Source organism: Seriola aureovittata, chromosome 23, assembly GCF_021018895.1.
Source record: "Seriola aureovittata isolate HTS-2021-v1 ecotype China chromosome 23, ASM2101889v1, whole genome shotgun sequence".
In the NCBI taxonomy this organism is placed as follows: Eukaryota; Metazoa; Chordata; class Actinopteri; order Carangiformes; family Carangidae; genus Seriola; species Seriola aureovittata.
In genome coordinates this window covers 7,261,261-7,282,136 of record NC_079386.1, presented here as the reverse complement: position 1 = coordinate 7,282,136, position 20,876 = coordinate 7,261,261, and the positions used below count along the sequence as shown (strand labels likewise).

The following is a 20,876-nucleotide window of genomic DNA, read 5'->3' as shown; positions in this document are numbered from 1 at the left end:
TGGCATTGTAGCATATTTTTTAAATCATTTTCATTGGAACAAAATGTATGTGGGGTAGCTAGTAGGAAAATCAAAAGGTACATTGTAATTGCTTGATGTATGGTTATTAAGGGCACAAAGTGCCAATGTCCTTCCATTTTTCCTTCATATAAAATAGACAGATTTTAGAGATATTTTACCTTTGGCAGAAAAACATCCTTTTTAGAAATCACATTTTTTTGTCTCAGTATATCCATGATTACTGAATTCCTGTGCCATAGTAGTGGTAAGAAATAAAGCATAAACATGTTTTCAGTATGTATGGCATTTGAGTTTGGAATTGTGTCAATATTCACTGGCATGAAGATATTGCAGTGGCCTTTGAGCAGTTCGTAGCCAAGAATCAGTGAGTAATTAAAGAGGGATTCCACTTCTCAAGAAAACGTCAAGCATGTAGCCTGTTCAGTCCTGTTGTTCAACTTATATGGTTCAAGTTTTAATCACTTGTAAAATCTAGAACATAATTTTCAATAAAGCTATAAAAGTATATATTTTTTTTGAATATGCAATATAAAACTCAACCAGTCCATTTATTATAGCATCTGTCAGAGTTGATGCTTTTTTTCTCTTATGAGAGTTGACCTACAAGAAGTGAAAAGCAAAAGCCCCTATTTGGCAGTATTTCAGATTTAAGGCCAATGCCAAGAGGAAACCTGATAACATTATTGAGGCAAGCTATAGCCCTTGCCTCATGAAGGTGGCAGCATCTGTAGGCATCACCTGTAACCTACAGATATTGAGCCAACAAGTCTTTTCTTGTAAAATGTCTGGCATAATCGGTAACACCAGTGTCACAAATTTATTACCCCATGGGATAATTTCCACACTGTGGCATCCTTATTGCATTAATGACCTATAGTAAGAATATAGTAATAATATTTCAGAGGCTGGGACACACATGAGTAGAGATAATAAGGGAGGACCCTGCTTCTTCATTATGGATGTTTTTTTCCTAGAGGTAAAACAATGCCTTTAATTATGTGTATTTATCTATGAGGGGAACAGGGAAGGACATTGGCACTGTGTAAACTCAATGACCATACATTAAGTTATTCCCACATAGATTTTCATGTTCCTTTTAGCTACCCCACAAACCATTTTGGTCCTATACAAATGACTAACACACCTTGTTTTAATCTGAATCTCTTTATGTCTTAATCTCTGTATGTCCATGTTTGGTAGAGACCTCCAAACATGGGTGCAAAAGACTTTATTTGAAGAAATTTTGCACTTGTTTCCAAATTTTGGGCCCTATACAAAATCAAATCGCAGTGCAAACCTTAATGAATCAGTCATACTGAGAACATGTTTGTCTTCCATCTTACAATGTTTAGTGAGGCTATAAATAATACTTTTCAAGATATTAATACCCAAACATGGCCTTTTAGATAAGGTGTTTTAGTGTAAAAATTAAAAACATATCAAGGGCCAAAAACATTGGTATTATATAGATAAATGTTGAACAAAATCTTAGATGTTGCTGCAGCCTCTTTTCTGGAATCTGTCTGATTTGACACGGAATGACCTGCTGCAAGGTCATAAGAAAATCATCTATAGACTCTGCATGTTTTTCTTCAAAAAAGCATAAATGTTGAACAGAGGAGCTCTGGGCATATCTCTCTTCATCGACCCAGCCTGACCTCTCCTCATCCAAATTATTTCACCATCCAACTCTGTATTAATCTTGCTGTCTGTCCTATCTCTCCTTATCGTCTCACTCTATCCATCTGTCGCCTCTCTGCAATCCTCTCTCTTGATCTATCTGTCGGTCAACCCTTCCTCTTCTGCATCTCTGTGTCTGTTCATCTATCTGAATCTCTCTCTCTCTCTCTCTCTATCTTCGGGGGACATCGGCCCAGTCAGATCGATCACATCACACTGTCCATGTCCCCCCTTGCAACACAAACATCTCCCTCCCCCTTGTACACCTCTGGCTTTATAGACAAGACCATCCGTTAGTCTCTCTCTCTGTGTCTCTCACACATACACACAGACCTCTATTTTGACATACAAAGGTGTTTTGCACTGCATCTGTCCACCTGTCTCTTGTATCTGTCTTTTGCATCATGTACTTCTCTTTTTTTCTATCTGTCTTTCCGGCAATCTGTCCATCCATCTGTCTCTGTCTGCCCCAATCCAAACATCACATCCCTGTCTACTGTTTGTGTTTCCAAGACGATGCAGTAATACAGTTCTGTTCCATCTCTGTCGTCGTGCCTGGCAACGCTCCACTGCTTCATTACCACGGCAACAGCAAACTGTCCCCTTTCATTACAGCGCTTATTAAAGCTGCATGCACATATGCCTCTGCACACACACGGCCACGCTGAACTAAAATGGCAGGAGCAATAAGCATGTTTAGGTTTGCACACAAACACACACAGCCATGGTTTCTTGCGGAGGAAGCGAATAGGTCATAGGATGGTCACACACACTCACATGCGCACACACACAGAGAAATGAAAACAGGCAAAAGTGAGTGATGCTTAGACTCAAGCATATTAACTTGCTGTATAATTGCCTGGCCATATTATACTTGGAGCTTCGCCTCCAGTATGTTAGACATTCAACATACTGCAGGACACGCACTACTGAGCTCAACTTAACAGCATTAAGTGCACTTCAGTGCCTGGCCAGGGCCTTAACAAACTATACACACTGCACGCACTGCTGAGTCTAAACTAAAGACTCAATTCGCTGCCGAACCACAAGCTGAAACAGCCCCCTCACAGCAGGCAAGACACATGAGCAGTTTGAAGATCTCTTTCTGTGTGTCTTACAAATTCCTTTCTTCAAGTGACAACTTCTTAACTGTGCGGATGGACTGGCTTGTAAACTAACAACATTGAAAGATTAACTGAAAACTCGCTAAAATCCGATTCAAGTAATGTTGCCTTGAGCTGACAGATGTGTGTTTTTCTCAAGAGGTGAAACTCCTTCAGGGTGTGTATTAAGTTGATGATACCACTTTTACACAACTCAGTGGTCAAGTCAGTTGTCACTTTTTCCCTGTTTGCTTGGCTGGTCAGTATGAGCCCTGCCAACGGAAATTGGCTGAAAAGCGTAGCAACTGAAATTACAGGTGTCAAACTACCTCAGATAGCTGACAACTGTAACAAGCAGGCTGTCAGGAGAGCTAAGGCCGCCTTAAATTGTCCCCCCCCTGCATCTCATTTATGAAGGGTTAGAGTGACGCCCCTTAAGACTCAGTTTGGAAAATGCCAGGTCCAACTGAAGGACAAACGAGGGGGAGGCTTTACTAAATGTGGGACATGCACGTGGGTGACAAATTTAAAGAAAAACCCTGAATAAATCAAAGGAGAAATATAACGGATGTACATCCACACAGGCTTGAGGGTCAACTCAATAGTTTCACTTTTAAAATGATGTGAATCATATTGTTGTGGTGTTCAGTCACCTGATGTCACCCTGATTGAACTGATTTCAGACGGCGCTCTCCACCTCTATTATTAACACCAAATGAGGGAATATGCTTGGGAAGAGTAGTGTTCATGCCACCGACAGAGGACCATAAACATTTATAGTTGTTTTTTCTGTTGCTGGCCCAACACCTTACTAAGACACTCTTTGTGCTTTTCCAATGATTTGTATTACACACACACACATTTAGTTTTCAGGCCCTTTTATATAGTAGAGATTTAAATTATGAATGCCTGGTGATTGGTTTTGTTTTGTTTAGTTCAGAGATGTATAGTTACTGACTAAGCGATTGCATCTCTGTTAAAATCCACTTCAGCAAGCCAGTGAAAGGAGTTCATGCTCATTCATACTTGTACTATACTTAAAATGTATTCATACTTGTACATACATTTGAAACCTGTGTTCTTTAGTGTTGGCTTTCCATGGCTGGCTTGGCTTCATTTTGTATCCTTTTCCTGGTTGGCAAACTATCCAGATTCCCTAAGTTAAAAACCATCGACTCTCTTATCAAACTCTGTATCTCTCCTGCCTCTTTTATTAACAAAGAGCAATATAGAAAACTTTCATTGGTTAAATGACAAACATCACAGATACATAAGCTAACAAACGCTGGTTCTTTCATGGCTAAATTCAAACTTTTAGTGTCTGGTGACTGTGCTCTTTGCAAACCAGTATTTGTATTAAAGACAAAGATTATTTGTCAGAGAAAATAGACATTAATCCACAAACTCAAGTGACTGTGGCTTTGCAGTCCGAAGAGACCAACACTGCTATTATATATTAATAATCTGGCTGTTCTGTCATATCAATTTCACAATCTCCCAGATAAATTTTTATCCATATCATGCAGTAATCAAAATGTTATACTTCTCATCTTAATAAGTCTGCATCAGGACATCCAGTATTTAGATCAAGTAGATCATGAAAAATAAGATGTAAAAGTAAGTGGGCAAAATCAGTTATTTTCAATGTGTCAGATACAGTTATCCAACAGTTTTTCTGCTTCAGCTGCACATCTCATTTTCACATTCTATGTAGCTACAGGTTGTTAAAATTAATTTGGCTGCCAATAAAAACTCTACTGTTTCTAATTTCTCAGGAAACAAAAGACAGTTAGAGATCTAATCTATGTTGCAGTTATTTACAACTTATTTTTCAAATGTTGAAAGCTAAAAGGATTTGGGGTTATTCTGATGCAATAAGTGGATTTGAAACTAGATTTAGATTCATCCGTCTGAAAGCAATAAAAAAAATTACTATTTTAACTGCTTTGCTTTATCTACATCTTCTCTCACATCTAATAGGAGAAATAGATGATAGATGAATGTTTCACCTTAGTTGTTTACATCATGAAAAGAGAAAGCTTCAGTAATGTTTTATACTGGCTTAATTTTCATTCCTATTCTGTGTTTTGTTTTATGCATTCAACTCTTCAGTGCACCTGGCTGCCAACAGACATGCTCATCAGGGACAAGCTGTTCAAACAGGCCCTGATACAAAGGATAACAGCATGTGGTGAGCGCCGCTCTCATTCCTTTTCAAAAAAAAAAAAAGGGTAACAGGCAGAAATAAATGTTTCTATGGTGTAATCAGTTACCTGATCCATAGTACAACATTGAGCCAAAAAATGGCATTTGAGACTGTAAAGATAAGACATTATCCTTCCTGAAATAAATTTTTATCAATACTGACACAGACTGATGGAACCTGTCTGCCGAAAATGAATCTATTTGAACCACATCTCTTGCTTTTTCAACGGTGATTAGTGACCACATAGAGGAAGGTAACTGGCCAGCAGCAGCAGTGTGGTTTGATATATTCAAGACCCAGGGCAGGACCTTCCAGATCGGCAGTTTAAGAATGGGCTTATAACATTTAAGTACCCATGTCAAGAAAATTCCCCGGCTGTGGCTTTTATAGTAGCTGTAGTATCACTTCCAACCCAGTGGCTGACTGGGGCTTCATGCCCACATCCATTCTAACTGGATGTATTCTGCATCAGTGGATTGCTGTCATTGGAATACATCTAGTATGGCTGTTGCATGGTTCCAGTCTGGATTTCAGGGGGTTTATCGCACATCCTCTCCACCCTTCTCCTCCTTGCTCTGTGTTTGACAAGGGACTCGTGCTCTGTTTGTTTTCTAGCTGGGTGTAATTCAACAACGATAGCACTTATCTGTGCTCTGTTGATCTTCCCTGGCACTAGGAAGCCAACGGGATAACCCCTCTCGCGTGGCATCTCTGGCAGGCAAACCTCAACAGTTGCTGAAGCTGATCTCACAAAGTTTTTTTTTTTTTTTTTTTTTTTTCCAAAGTTTGGGTACAAAACCAAAAAAAAAGTGTCCGGGGAAGATTAGTCCCAGTCCCCAAGTAAATCTAGTGAAAATGAAGAAAAGTTTTTAAGCTGCGTTGTGTTGTTAAAGTATTCCCAGGGCAATGTATCACAAGGCAGACTGCAAGTTTGTGGGCTACCGGGCTCAAAGGATGAGATTTTTGTTAGATAAGCCTAAACTGCCTGACGAATCACTTCTGCCAGGCAGGAAAATTATGCGAGTCCCAGTGCTAAAAATTGGAAAACAACAAATTCTACAGTGCAATGTCCTCTTACTAGTCGTTTTAGTCAAACGAAAGTTTTCTGCTGAGAAGTTGACATTTACAGCTGGATTGCTTTATGCCTGTCGTTGTTAATGACAGGCATAATATATAATTATATGGTAGGTGTGAAAAAATCCATGTTAGCCACAAGTTAAAATGAAAATAAAATAAAACATTGCCATTGCAGAATTATGTCTGACGCATAAAGCACACAGCTACTAGCTTTATGATATTCATGAATTATGTTTATTATCCTGTAACAACCCATTTCCTTAAATTATTTTTTGGAATGCTTTCTTGCTCAAACACACACTTACAGAGCTCACACACACTTTTGATGCCTTTGCTTGTTGTGTTATATGCAAATAAACATCTGGCTATAGGGAGGCATTTCAGCACAATAGAGAGAGTCTGTATGTGTGTGTGGGGGGGGGCAGGTAGGTGGAGGCGTGAGTGCAGTGTGTTAGCAGTGTCCTTGCTAGTTACCAAGGGACAGCTGGCTGTGAAAAGGCATTTCAGGAAAAATATCAGTGTGCCTGTGTCCGTGTTTCAATAAACAGTGAGGGAGAGCATTTTTGATTGTGCGTTATTGAGCTAGTGTATGTGTGAGGTGAGACATGGTAACAGATTCAGAATAAAGCCCCACCACCGGGGGAGCTCTCTCTCTCTCACTCACTCACACACACACACACAACGTGTGTGTGTGTGTGTGATGGCCTGATCGCCTCTCCTCTTCCTACTGCTCATCAATCACATGCTTCCCTCCCTCACTCGCCACTCTTCACATTGTAGTCTCTTTCCCCTTTTTCTCCAGCCTCAGTTTTCCACTTTCATGAAGCCGCTGCCTCTCATGCCTCTCTATCTTCTGTTGTCTGGCAAAAAGAGCGGCTAGCTTTGTTTCCAGCACACACACACAAACTGCAGATAAGAAAAAAAAGATGAGGAATACAGTGGGTGTATTGAGAGATGAACAGAGGCTAAAGGAGACCAGCTTTCAGTAGTGATACAGAGATGATTACAAACAAAATAAAGTATACTTTCATGAGAAACTTGTTTCTACTGTTATGAAATCTTTTGTCAATAAATCGTATACAAACATGTACAGAATGTCAGAAAGATTGTGAACTGTATACACCCACTGATAGGAGAGGTTTGTTTGTAGCGGTGATGGCAGCGTTTAGTCAACTCCAGAGACGATGAGAAAATACTTGATGCCTGTGAGACAGAAATAACACTTCTATAATTCGTTAGACATTAGCCCTGTATGTTTTGTTTTGCGTAAGTGCCAGACTCCCTGAGGTACACTAGCAATCAAATATGAACATGGTAACACAACACTGCCTCAATATTGATGCTGTTTGCTACAGGCCTTCTTGATTTAATAGCATCTTTGGAATGGATTTACCACAGAATGTAAATGTATAATCCTCTAAAATGTAAAAAGGTTCGTAAATATTGAGGAAAATCGAGACGTGTGTGGCATTTGGTTGTAGGTGTTGAAGCCTTTTCAGTGAAATGCCCATAAGCTAGGACGAAGAAAACACTGCCATCGTCACTGTCTCAGTGCATGGGATTGTTTTTGAGAACACTTTCTGCTCTGTTCACTTTCAGAGCAGGTATTTCCCCAAAGTGTTACACTGCACTAGCTGCCTCAAGTGCCACTGTGTAAATACTTTGGATTCCAGCCTTTACTTTTCTAGACATATGTCTGCAATATTAATACATGTTGGGTTTCGGTGCTTAAAGGTTTGTTTAAAGGCTTCAGTGTAATTGTCTTGTTTTTACAGTAGGTGCATTTTAGCTGTTGGATTCCCTGTTTCTGATTTCCATGAGCTATAAAATGAGTGTCTGGTTCAAGAGTGGTTCATGAACCCAGAGAGACATATTGAATAAATACTTTGATTGGTTGATCATTTCTAATAAAAAATAACTGTCACTCTTCTCATAGGTACTTAGAAAACTGAAGAGTTCCTTTTATGCTTTGTGTATAGCATTGAATACATGTTTCATGAATTTTATGGCTTATAGGCTTATGTAAAATACTTAGATTGTGTACAGGCCATTATTTTCTTGGAGAGACTCCTTCAAACATTGAGATGATAATTTTAATCCAACGGCATTTGCTCCATTGCGCACTGGAATATGTCCAATGTTATATGCAAGCAGCCATGATATCACTCTAATGCCACTGAACTGAACACTGAGTCTGTACCCCTGCTGAGTGTTCCCACAGGTGGACAGGTAAGATTCAGCTCTGTGCATGGCAGTTGTGCTGGTGAACATGGCTTTTGTTCATTATTTTCCCTCACATTTTTGAAATGCTGTACATATAGAGTGTTATTTATTATGTGAAATGAAAATAATAATGTATTCACATAATAAATAACACTCTATATGTACAGCTTAGTGCGCAGACAGGTGAAGCAGTTGTCTTTTGCTGGGTTCGGTGACACAGGGATTTCCAGGAGACTCTACTGAGGATTCTGTTCTGTGGATGATGTTGTGGACCCTCACTGGACTACTGCAACACAGTGAACCTTTTTCTAAACAGCCTGCGGGAAATTGCGTGGAACTGAGGTGTCTTTCCACGCTACCACCTGCTAACAATGTTATTCTTTGCCTTGTTTGGGGACGGGTCATAGTCAGACTATTTAAGTTGTTTTAAAGACTTTTGAGATTTCGGGGTTTGGTAAAAGTTGTGATTCCTTGTCGTGTTTGAATGTAAGTCCACCTCGTGGCCACCTTCATTTCATTGCAAACTATTACTTATTATCATGAGATTTCTGCTGTCATTAAAGGAGGCAAGGGGAAAGATTACCTATGTTCTTTGGTAGCTTTTTTAACCATTTCAGGCAGTCAGTTAAGAGTTCATGGCATGTATCAGATCCACTCGTTACTTTCTAAATAGCGTGTGCACTTTTCTCCTTTAGGCTTTTTTTTTAGTTTTTATAAATAAAGTGATTTGTTACAGTCTTCTGCTCTTACCTCTATGTCCAGTGTTTATGTCACTTTCACATTATTCTGATGGTTTAAGTTTAAGTCTTATATGTGGATTTAGCTACAGTATCAACAGTTTTCCCGCCGATATCCTCTTCTCGTCTGCAGTTTGATAGTTTATTTCATGACGGAGGAAATAACCCTGATTACGTCATAGCTGTGTCATCAAGGTTATCTCAGCATGAGCTGGGGACATTTGAGAGACGTTGGCATTCACCAGGCCTCATGGGCTGAACAAAACAACGCTGTTGTGTTGCATTATTGAAAATGTTCTAAACTAATAGTCAGAATATCTTGACCTCTGCTTTTTTGATTTTGACCGTTCTGTTAAAATCTGTCTTTTGTGAATCCTCCAACTTTATGTAGATATGGTACTAAATTGCTGAATTACCCCTTATATAGCTTTGTGAATGCCAAAGTTTTGTGTCATAATGATTTTATCCAAAAGGTATAATAAAAGTAAGTGAATCTTCTTACTCAAAAGAAATCAGGATAATACACTTCAAGGTGTGCATTTAAGTTTTTGAACAGATACCTGGTCATGGATTATTCCTTACTTAATGAGCATAAACGTTTGAAATGACAGGAAGGGTGAGGAAAGACGGATCTGCTTACAGCTTTAAAGGCATCAACTCTGAACTGTTGTTGCATTGATACAGGACTGCTCACAAGAAACTCTGGGAGTAAGTCATTGAATAAGAGACTGGTGTACACAAACATCTCAATAATTACCTGCAAACACTGTTGTAGGCATTTTACATTAGCAGAACCTTGTTGAGAAGTTAAACCTTTAAATGATTAAGAGCAGAAAACACTTTGAGGTTTAATCGGCACTGTTGAGACCTTGAGTCTTTTCTCATAAAATATCCTGTGTCAGTCGTCATCTCACCATAAAGGAAGTGTTGTTAAAGTCAATAGTTCGATCCTTATTTCTCCTTAATTTACACAAATCTTTATACCAACAAACCTGTGGAAAGATGTTGCTTTAAATGGCAGATATGGAAGGTATTTTATATCCAGAAATTCAGAGATATGTGGTTGAAATGTATTTATTATAATTTAACGCTGGCGAATGAATAGCTGTGCTTTTAATGATTTGGAATGAATAGCTGTATTGTAGTGATGGTGAATGAATAGCTCAGTGTGTTGTCATTGTGTGCTGAGATGTATCTGTGTAGGAGGGCAGGAAGAGAAGGTCAGATTAAGTGGGACTAAAGCACAAAAAACACACAAGCACAATGTAAAACACATACAGTAAAAGCAGCTAGCTCATTCAAAAAGGTAATGCAGACTGAAGGAGTTGCAGAAATTAAAATTGAATTGATATCCCCATTTATTTCAAAATTTTTATTAACCCCTTCAACTAACTTTAACTCCGCCATAATTTTTCTGATCATACTATTAAACAGAAAACTTTCACTTCTCCTTGAAATTCATTTGCAGTTGAAGTACTTATATGATGTGTATGTACAGCAACATGTTCAGGGTTTCTGGTCTTGTGAAGTGGGTCAGGAGAAAAGTAGAAATAGTATGATTTATCATAGATCAGAAAAAGTGCTTGTTCTGTGTGTTGTCTGTAGGGAAATGGCAAATTATGCAATTTGTGGGTTATTTTGGATGACATGTTACCTATAGCTGCCTTCTTTTCCCAAAGTTTACAGAGTCATGGTATGACGGATAAAAAAGTTAGCAGCCACTGTTAAATTCTAAATAATTTACTTACAGTTGCATTAAGTAATTTCTGACTCAGAAAGAAACACTGTCATCAAATTCTTTATTGCTAAAGAGTTCACAATTTCACTGCTTACTTGCCCATTCAGCAAATGTGTTTCTGCCCACTTGACAAATGTATGTACGAAAATCTAAAAATCAGTCTGTGGCTTGCCACAAGCCAAACCACTCCATCTCTGGTCAAGTAGTGTATGAGTGTATGTGTGTGTTAAGCATTTTGTACTGGAAATGGCTGCTAATGATTTTATCTACAGGGTTGCTTACAGCTCAACTATACGATTTATGTGCCAGCCAGAAATACAAAACAATGGGCTACATGTGGCTAAAAGCTGCACACAGCTCCAGTTGAGTAGAATGTTAATTTTCAGTGTGTTTGCCACAAGTGACCCTTTTCACATTAAAGTAAGCCATTATTCATTGTTAATATCAGCAATATTGCATAATAGGGTTTTAATACAGTCAGCTGCTGATTTCAGTTTTTGTTAGTATGAGATCGTTTGTCTCAGAGTGGGAGTAAAGTGTGAAATATTCCAGCTTGACACACCAGACTGTCAGAGGGACTGCCTTGTGGATTTACTCAGTTGTTCAGTATGATCATGCAAACATTTGCGCACACACACACACGCACACACACACACACACACACACACACACACACACACACACACACACACGCACACACGCACACACACACGCACAGATCCTAATGACCTGCATCCTACAGTTTTATTTGCTGGGCCATGAGGTTATCTTAACGAGGGTGTTTAATTTGCCACTTTCAATATTAGCCTACAACCTTCCATGTGTATGTGTGCTCTTGCCAGTTAGTGAACATGTGAGCATATAACATGTTTGTAGGCATGTGTGTGTGTAGCCAGCCACTGGGAAAAGTAGCCAGTCAGGGTGGTGTGGGGGCATGGAGAAGTATTTTGGCCATAAAAGCCCAAACTTTGGTGCCTCTGGCATATTCTAATGCCACTGAATTACTGTAAAGGAGAATTAGGCCTCATGTTTTAGCCATTGACATAGCTCAGAGTGTGCTGCTCTGCCATCACCATCTTGGTGACTCTGACTCCGCCTAACTCTCAGCTAATCAAAAAATAGGCTCAGAGGTGGGGGGTGTGTGGAGCTGAGACTTTGGTGAGTTCCGATTTGTGGCAAGCATACACTCACCCACCTGTCACTTAGGGCAGCTCGCCCTCAATTATCAATGGCAAAATATACAAAAGTGCTCTAAGACATTTTGAGGTGTAAAATTACAGTGTGAAGCTGAGACATAGTTTCCTCATGTTACACAGACCTGTTACTTTGACAGCGTTGCCTGTTTCACTGTGTATTTGAGATAGCTCTACTATAAAAAGCTCAATGTAAAGATGATTCATCCATTTTTTCATTCATTAAGTGAATAAATGTCTGTGTGGTGTATTTGGAAAATGCAGAGGCCTTTTCAATGCTTACTGCCCAATCGTCAAGTTGCCGCCACGTTTTCTGAAGTAGCCCGTCTAATGAGGATGTTACCTGTTATTGATGCAGATGAGTGTGTGGCTGTGTGGCCGTGGGAAGCTCTGAGTGTAAGCAGTAGGGATTGGTATTTGTTAGTATTCAGGCCCCTGACTTATCTTGAGCTAATGCAGGGAGGCAGGGGTGGAAAATCAGATTTTTAATGGTGACCCAGATCTGATGCTTTTTCCACATTCAGATGGCAAATGATCTGTGAGTCTGTGCTCCATATTTCAACAGAGACGATACCCAAAGCTACGGGAGCCAATGAAAGACGGCTCTGCCTGCATTATGCCAAGTTCTTGGAGAAAGGCTCCTGCTTTTCAGGATCACAAAAAATCCTTGACTAATAGTGACATGTTTAACATTTGGCATCTGTGGGCATTTCGGCAGTTCACCAGTGAGGAAAAAGATTAAATTCTAAGATTACCAGTGTTAGAAAGACGAATGGGAGAGAGCACAGGGGTCAGAATGTCCTGATAATTCAACTATTACATTTGCATTTCTGAAAAACCAAGAAAAGAGCTCAACTGAACTGCGTGAAAGAGTCCAAAAAAGAATGAGACGTACTGTACAAAGAAGGCAGAAATGAGTTAGAAGATTAGTAGATATGATTTACACAGGAAGAGAAGATGACAATTAAACAGTTTGCAGATTGATATGATACAGGGTTGTAGGACTTGGACCAGTGCCAGGAGATATAGATCAGTTTCTCTTTAATTAATTTCATTACTCGCTTGGATCTCTTACCTTTAGCATCTTTTCATTGCTGCACCTTAGAAAAACTAAAGATCTAAGGTTAAATCTAATGTTTGCTTAAATGTTAAAGAAAAATTCAGTGTGTTTACTTCTTACTACAGATAAACTACAGATTCACTCAAAATCTGTCCAGTCGACTGTGAAATAAAAATACCAACACCGCCTGGTTAATGTCTTAGTCCAATTCTTTGGCATTTAATCTGTTCTAGCTGAACTATCAAAAAAAGTTATTTACATTGGGGCCTGGAGCATTTTGTCTGTTGTATCAACTTCTGCAAGTTTTGACTTTCCAGTTTAAAGTGTTGTGCAGCTGTGCTGTCTAAACCTGAACCATCTGTGTTCCCCTGTCTCACTCAAAAGCAATGTCCTCCTTCAGGATGCTGCTCCACAGGTTGTGTCTGGTGTTATACAACAGCCAGTGTGGAGAGGCTAATAGTGCTGTAACTGGCTTTACAGATTATTCTGAAGGTATGTACTTTGTAGCCCCTAGCTACATTTCTAACCGTCAAACTCCCTTCAAGCCTCTGAGGTCTTAGGGCAGAGCCCTCCTGTCTGATCCACAGTCTGGACTGAAGACCAAAGGAGACCTTGTGTGTTGAACAACCTGTACAAGCAACTGAGGAGAGAAACAGCAGTTCACTTTGTACTAGCTCTTTTTAAAGCCTGCTCTTACGACAAAGATTTATTATTCAGCCTTCTTGAAAGTTGTTCTTTCTACCTCGCTGGTGGGTTGCATCTTTGTCAGCTAATACAGACATCCTTTAACATCAGTGGTAAAATTGTCAGATCCCAGTGAAAAAGATAATCTTTGTATTCTGCTGAGATCTGGGCTTCATTTAGAAATCCAAATCGATTCTAGTAAGAGCTGCAGACCTCCAATCTAGCCTCATCTGAAAGCTCTCAGTCAGAGTGCAGCTCTGTGAGCAGTACGTGTGTGTGGTTTTATTTCATTTCATTCAGATGAGGAATTTGGCTAGGATAGCATGTCTGGCTGAAGTTGTACAAACGTGGATTAATGAGAAGGTGAGATGTCTTAAAGTGTTTCATGGTGTGAGGTTTAACAGGTATTTCATCATAACTAAGGCTTTACAATACGATATAATTAGTGGGTTTTGACACCTAGCTATAGGGGCATTGGTGTGTGTGGTTTTGCGTTCTGACTAAGTTGTGTTAATGTCATGTTATTTATTTTTAGCGCCTTTGTCGGTGCCTGCACTGTAGGCGTTAGCATGTTGTAAGTGCTAATAGGAGCCTGTGTCAGGGAAAATGAGACACTTATTTCCCTCTCCAGTTTTAGCAGCAGCTTCTTCCCCTTCAAACCACCACCAGTATCTTTACAAAGAAACCCTTTAACCTGCTGATTTAATGGGCTTTGCCTCAGTGTTGTCTTATAGAATATTTCACATTGCACCAATGTGAGAGGAATGTGATCAAAACCTTGATCTTGATCGAATTAAACTATGTTCTACTCACTACAAATATTCTCCCATATGTATAACACACAGAGAAAATGGAAGAGCTCAAGAGATGCTCAAACCTGGACTTGTCAGTATGAATCAAAAAACACAGCATCTGTTTGGATAACAATATTATGCACAACAAGAAGTCTTAAACTAGATTCCTGGAAAGTGGTGGAAAGTCAGAATTTGTTCATACATCTAAAAGTATAATACATAGGAGGATGAATAAATACGTTTAATCTATTGGTATTGTTTGATATATTTCACAGTTGCCAACATGCATAATGTTTGGTAACATCCTCAAATATTGAGACAGTGCATGCAGAAGCTTGAGACACCCTGTCGCTACGAATGCTGAATAATCACAGCAGGTTCCAGTGGCCATACTATACAGTTACAGACAACAGATGAAATACACTTCAAACAGCCGTCTGCATTTTGGGAATCAATGTAAAGTGAAGACTCATTTGTCCTTGTGACCATATCAATGTGTCCTGTGTTAGAGTTGAGTAAAATTCAATAACATACTGATAATCAATAAAGCAAACAAAAACAAAATAACAGTATAACATTCAGTCAGAAGGAAAAACATGACAGAAAATCAAAGAAACATTTTCTGCCTATTTACTTTACTGACAAAGTAGATTGCTGCAAGGAAGCGTAAACTTTTTAAATTCACAATTCAGTCTAATCCAAATAAAATCCTAAATCAATTGAAAATGCAAATAATAACCAAATACATCTAACTGGACTGAGCTGGTTGAATCACTATTACACCAACCATCAGCCCAACTTCTGATGCAGAATCTTTAACTGGCCGTACAGTGATTAATCCAAACATAAGACAACATGAAACAGGCACAGATGTATACAAGATGTGAAACGTGAAACTTCATGGCATAGTTTATATTGCCCACCCCTAAACACCATATTGCGTTTTCTTTTAACACTTTAGATGCAATATGGTGGCTTGTTTATGAATGTCTTCTGCGATGACCTCAAGTCAGCTCTACGCCTAAAAGTAGGTCATTGTGAGCCTAATTAAAATACTGCGCTGTCTTTCAACAAAGCAGATGTAATCAAGTCATAATACAATCATGTGTAAAGGGCAGATAAATTAAAATGTACTTTACAGTCCCATAAAGGAAATGTGTCCTTTTCAGACAATACTGCATTAGCCAGACTGCCCTTTAGATGAAATTTCTAGTTGGAATTAAGATTGTCTTAGAGTAATACTGGCTGTTTCCATCTCCAGCCCTTTTTTATAAGAGATATGGCCGGAGCAAAAAAAAATTGCCTTTAATAGCAGTAATAAGCAACCATTATCGATAAATATAACTTTTCTGAAAATGCATGACCTTTTTTCCATGTGTCTGTCCTCATGCAGCTCTTTCATTTAAGTGTTTTTATTTATTTATTTATTTTTTGTAGCATAGCAAAATGTGAAAGAAAAGTGAAGGGGTCTGAATACTTTCTGAATGCACTGTATATCCTCTATCAGTGAGCATGATGATGCCTTCTTGGAGGTGTTTTGTGATGAAGTGTTGTAATTTACGTTGCAGCCTCACCTGCTTCCACTTAAGTTGTTGATTTCCTGGGATGACTTCTGACAGCTCTCAGAGAACAGTGGTGAACTTCTTCTATCCAGCTGTGGATGAATGGTATAGTGATGGCTGAGGAGTTTGTTTTTTTTTCCCCCAGTCTAACTAAGAAGCTGCAGCACTCGTAACACAATCTCTGTTGTGGCTGCTTTACAATTTGCTGTCCTGAAGCTGGTTGTTGAATATCAGAACAAAAAGATGAGTGCAGAAAAGAAGGCCTTGTGCTGTGATTGTGCAGGGCTGACATTAAAATGAAATTTACTGTAGATGTTTTCCACAGTTGAAAAATATTCTGATATGAAGTATAATTTTAGCTGAATAATTGGACAAGGCATGATGTCTGCAGGAGGACAGATATGCAGAAGAATTGGACATCTATACCAGAGAAATGAATTGGAGGCAGCTGTAGGGGATCCAGCACAAAGATGTTATTTTAACAGAGCCACAGTATTTCACTCTTCATAAATGTAAAGTGCTTCAGACATTTTCTTTCAAAATCCAACAGTAAAGTTTTTTCGTTGTCATCAGCGATCAACAAGATAGTGCATTACAGCCATCATTTCATCATTTAGAAAGGAGAGGAACAAACTCCTCCGGGTCCTCTGCTGAGTCTCAGCAGGTGAAACCTTTGTTCTGTCAACTCCCTTCTGTCATCATGTTTTTGTGTAGACAAACTCCCAATTTAGTTGTTCTCATTTTATTTCTGGTGTCAGTATAAAACATAGCCTGTTTCTGATACCACTCTGTGTCCGAATACTAAATGTATGAAAGGATTTCCTGCATCCAAAATCTGTTTGCTACTCACTGTAGAGTGAACTATTGAGTGTGTGTTATATAGGGAGCAGTGAATAAGTGATTTTGTACAGCGCCGTAGTAAAAACAGCAATTTGATGGCAGCTGATATGCCACCTCTTAACAGGGAAAACAGTTGTAATTCATGTGTTAATGAGGTGACTGCTGTATTGTGAGGTTTGCTGTGTTAATGTACAAAATGAGCATTAATAATAACAATTGGAGGAACATTTGTTTGGAATGGATGATAATTTAGTGCCATTGTTAATTGACTTGGTGACGATGGAATCTCAGCAGTTATTTTATGTGATACGTGTAGTACATACACATATGTCAGTATTACGGAATAAATCTTATTAATATCATGATACTGCTTTACCACATTGCCTAGCCACACTTTGAAGGCATAATGTACATTGTCACCATTTCCGTCAAGACACTCACCAAGAGGATTTAACCATTTCTTGCATTGGATTTCATTTATGCGATGCTCTGGAACAAATGTGAGTGGGAAAACCATTAAACAACAACAATAACCATTGAACATGTAATTGAAGATATTCATATACAGCTGGGTAGGCAGAGGGAGCTACATTGGCGAAAGCAGGCAGTGGAGTAGAAGCGAGGGTTGTGTGTGGGAACAGAATGAACAACAAACTTATCAACTGACTGGTATCTACAACATTTGAGTACCAGCTGCCTGCCTGAGCTGCCACAAGACACCATTCGTTCAAAAAGCACAATTTTTGACTGTGAAAGAAGGTGGCTTTATATGAAGACAGTAGAGTAGTGTTTTCAGATGTACCTTCCTGATCTGATCTTGTAGAGGTGTGACTGTAGGAGCTGATATTTGCCACAGGCTGCCAGCACAAGTGTTACTTCTCCCCTGCTGAGCCTGGATTACCAGTTGTGACTCAAAGCTAATGTGCATCACTTGTTTTAATGCATATAAAAACGCACCTCTGTTCTCAGACAACTTTAGAAATCACATACACAAGTGACTATGAGCCCTGGACATATTCTTGTTTTCGTCTTGCATTTGCCAGACATTAGGTGCATAGATGTGTTTGTGCATAAGAGAGAAGTTGAGAGTGATAAAGAGTTTGCTCTAACTGTTTGTTCTTTTGCAACAAGATGCTCTTGCCCTGAACACGCCTGTTGTCATGGTGCAGTATTCTGACACAGAGGTGGAGCATGTAGGTGCACGTAAAGGCATGATGATTGGCACCGTGTCTCTGTGTCTGACGCACGTGAATGAAAAATAACCAGTGATTTGGCTTCTCTTCTTTGATCCTCTCTCTCTCTCTTTGCTTCCTGATTCCTTAATTCCTGTCTCGGCTCTATGTCGCAGTCTGAGCCACTCTCCTCTCTTCTCTGTTAGCTCACTCTGCCTCTGTCGCATTGAATCCTCCCTGTCTGGCTGTGTGTGTGTGTGTGTGTGTGTGTGTCGCTGTTTCTGCTCTTCAGCTTCCCTCTTATATTTGCTGCAGTGCTTTGATTTGAGCTGGAACGCTTTAAGCCCACAGTGGCAAAGAGAAGTCACACTTTCAGACACGCATATGCACACACTCACACTTTAACACACGCTTTAAAGACTTGGTGTGTTAAAACAAGGAACAAAGTGTGTGTCTGTTGTTGTTGTTGTTATGTGTGTGTGTGTGTGTGTGTGTGTGTTGTGTGTGTGTGTGTGTGTGTGTGTGTGTATGTGTGTGTTTGTGCCCTTTCTGACACCCGGGGCTAAACCAGTTCTGTGGAGCAGTTTTAGTACTTAATGAGATGTCTCATCACATACACACATGCAGTATTAACACTCTTTATTTCTCTCTTCCTTCCCAGTCTTTCTCTCATACACCAACACACACATACTTGCACAAACACAGGGTGTCACTAGCTGTAGCTTCAAAAGGACTTGACAGAGTTTGACTCTGGAGGGGCAATAGGAAATGATCCGTGTCGTGGCTAGCTACTGGCCATCATTTGATGGATTCATTAGAAACAGAATTTGTCAGTGTGATCAGCACGCAGCATTGATCTGTCCAGTTAATTGATGCGTGACACTGTGTGTTAACTCATCACTTGTTCGGTTGCCCATGGCTTAGTGATGCTGCTGTGCTAATAGTATTTAATGATGGAGTTGAGTCTAGAGCAGGAGAGGACAGGCACATAATTTCCTGTTTCTCACCTCTTGTCATTTATCCTCGTTCATAACTGGGACACACGCTGCATCCAAAACATTTGGTGGTATGCACCTTGCGAGTTATGAGATCATCACATCAAGAAATTGAGCAGAGCCAAATGTCTGCGTTACACCAGGCGCTGCCATCAGGGACATTTCTGTGCGGACATGCAGGGCGGGAGGTTTTACTGCCCTGCAAGCCCCTGGCTGCTGCTTCTCAGACAGGTGGAAAATTGTCCCCACAAGCAGTCTTTGAACAGGGAGTAATGGAAGGGGAATGGAGATGGCAGTGGATCACACCTGCCAGGCAAGTGTTCAAAATCCCTCATTTGAAAGTGATGTGTGTTTGATGCTGTGCTGCAGTCTCATTGGGTGTTTTTGACATTGTGGGGTTTCATTTCATTCCTGCTTTTAAACTGTGATTATCAGTTTTCATCTCTGCTTTTAAAAAAAAACTGACTATTGCATTGGTTCAGTGCTTTTTAGAGTTCATTTCATGTCTCTAGCTTATTTTCAATGATTAGAATGGTTCAGTTTGAAATCTAAAGAATTTATTTTTTGTGAAGAGTCCAGAAAGAAAAAGGAGCAGTGTGGCAGTTTGAGTGTCTGGATGGATCAGAACCTGGTGGTGCTGAGTGACAGGAAGCTTAGAAGTTGACAGAGCCGTCCATCCTGTCTGTCTGAGACACTATGTTGCCCGTCCTCCTCGTCTATTCTCTCTTTATTCAGGCAGGAGGATTACAGCAAAGAAAGCAGCAAAGCAAGCAGTGAAGGGATTATCGAACAGCAGCAAAGGGATTAGAGGGGAAAGTTGCACCTCAACAGAGCAGCGGACCCCTGTGGCCCATGTAAGAGACTCGCGCACGGCTTAGAAAGTTGGCTCCTCCGCCAGCCGCTGCCACACGCCTCTGCCAGAATTTCACAGAGCTTCTTCAGTAGGTGTTTGACACGCAGAGTTGCCAAGACTTCATGGCTCTCCTCACTAGGTATTTGCTATTCATTTGGACAGTGGCAAAGCGGACAAAGGGATGAGCAAAGCAAAGCCTCAAAGGGGATTTGAACTCTGGCAGTCATTTATAGATTAGAGCCAGGAGTTAATAAACAGTTTCAGTCTGAGATCCAAATGAGAAACTTAGTCTGTGACCTCTGGACCCAGGGAAATCGAAACGTTTGCTTCTCTTGTGAAGTTGAGACCCCATCAAAGCAGGTCCTTGACCCATTTTGAGGCACAGTGTCAGCTGAGGGAAGAAAAGGCTACAGAGAAGTCATAGTTTTATCATGCAGTGGCCAAAGTGTTGACACAAAGCAGCGCAGCTTTTCTCTGAACAGCTGCCTCAATGTTGACTTTGACTGTAGCACATTAATCTAAACCGCATACTCTAGCTATAGCTGTGATGTGACATGAGTAAAATTAATGCCAAACTTTATTAGTTGTCTGATACAGGGTGTTATTGTCCAAATGTACCTGTGGAGTTTTTCACCTCTAGTGGCGCTACAAAGCAGTGCTTAGATAAGGGCTCTCTGTTTCTGTCCACTGCTGACAGCAGTGAGAGGTCATTTACAGCAGTCATTTAAAAAGGCCCAAAAGAGTCAAATAGGCCCATTTGCTCTGAACAACACATTTAAAATGTTTATACAGAGGCTCTGCATATATTTGTGCTTAGCAAAAATAATGGTGATAACATGGCTTAAAGTTCTTCAGCACTGTGCCGGAATTCTGGTGCAGGGCGGACCATTTTACTAATTTGGCAATCGTTTGACAACAGTAGCCACATACACTGTTTA

General features: G+C 39.9%; 1 long non-coding RNA gene across 1 annotated transcript in view; it reads left to right on the top strand.

Moving 5' to 3' along the window:
* LOC130164123 (uncharacterized) overlaps window positions 1–20,876 on the top strand; it is a 63,420-nt gene that overhangs the window by 13,992 nt on the left and 28,552 nt on the right. The window contains exon 2 of the long non-coding RNA XR_008826571.1: window positions 4,917–4,995. This is a non-coding gene — a long non-coding RNA (uncharacterized LOC130164123). The remainder of the gene's footprint in view (window positions 1–4,916; window positions 4,996–20,876) is intronic.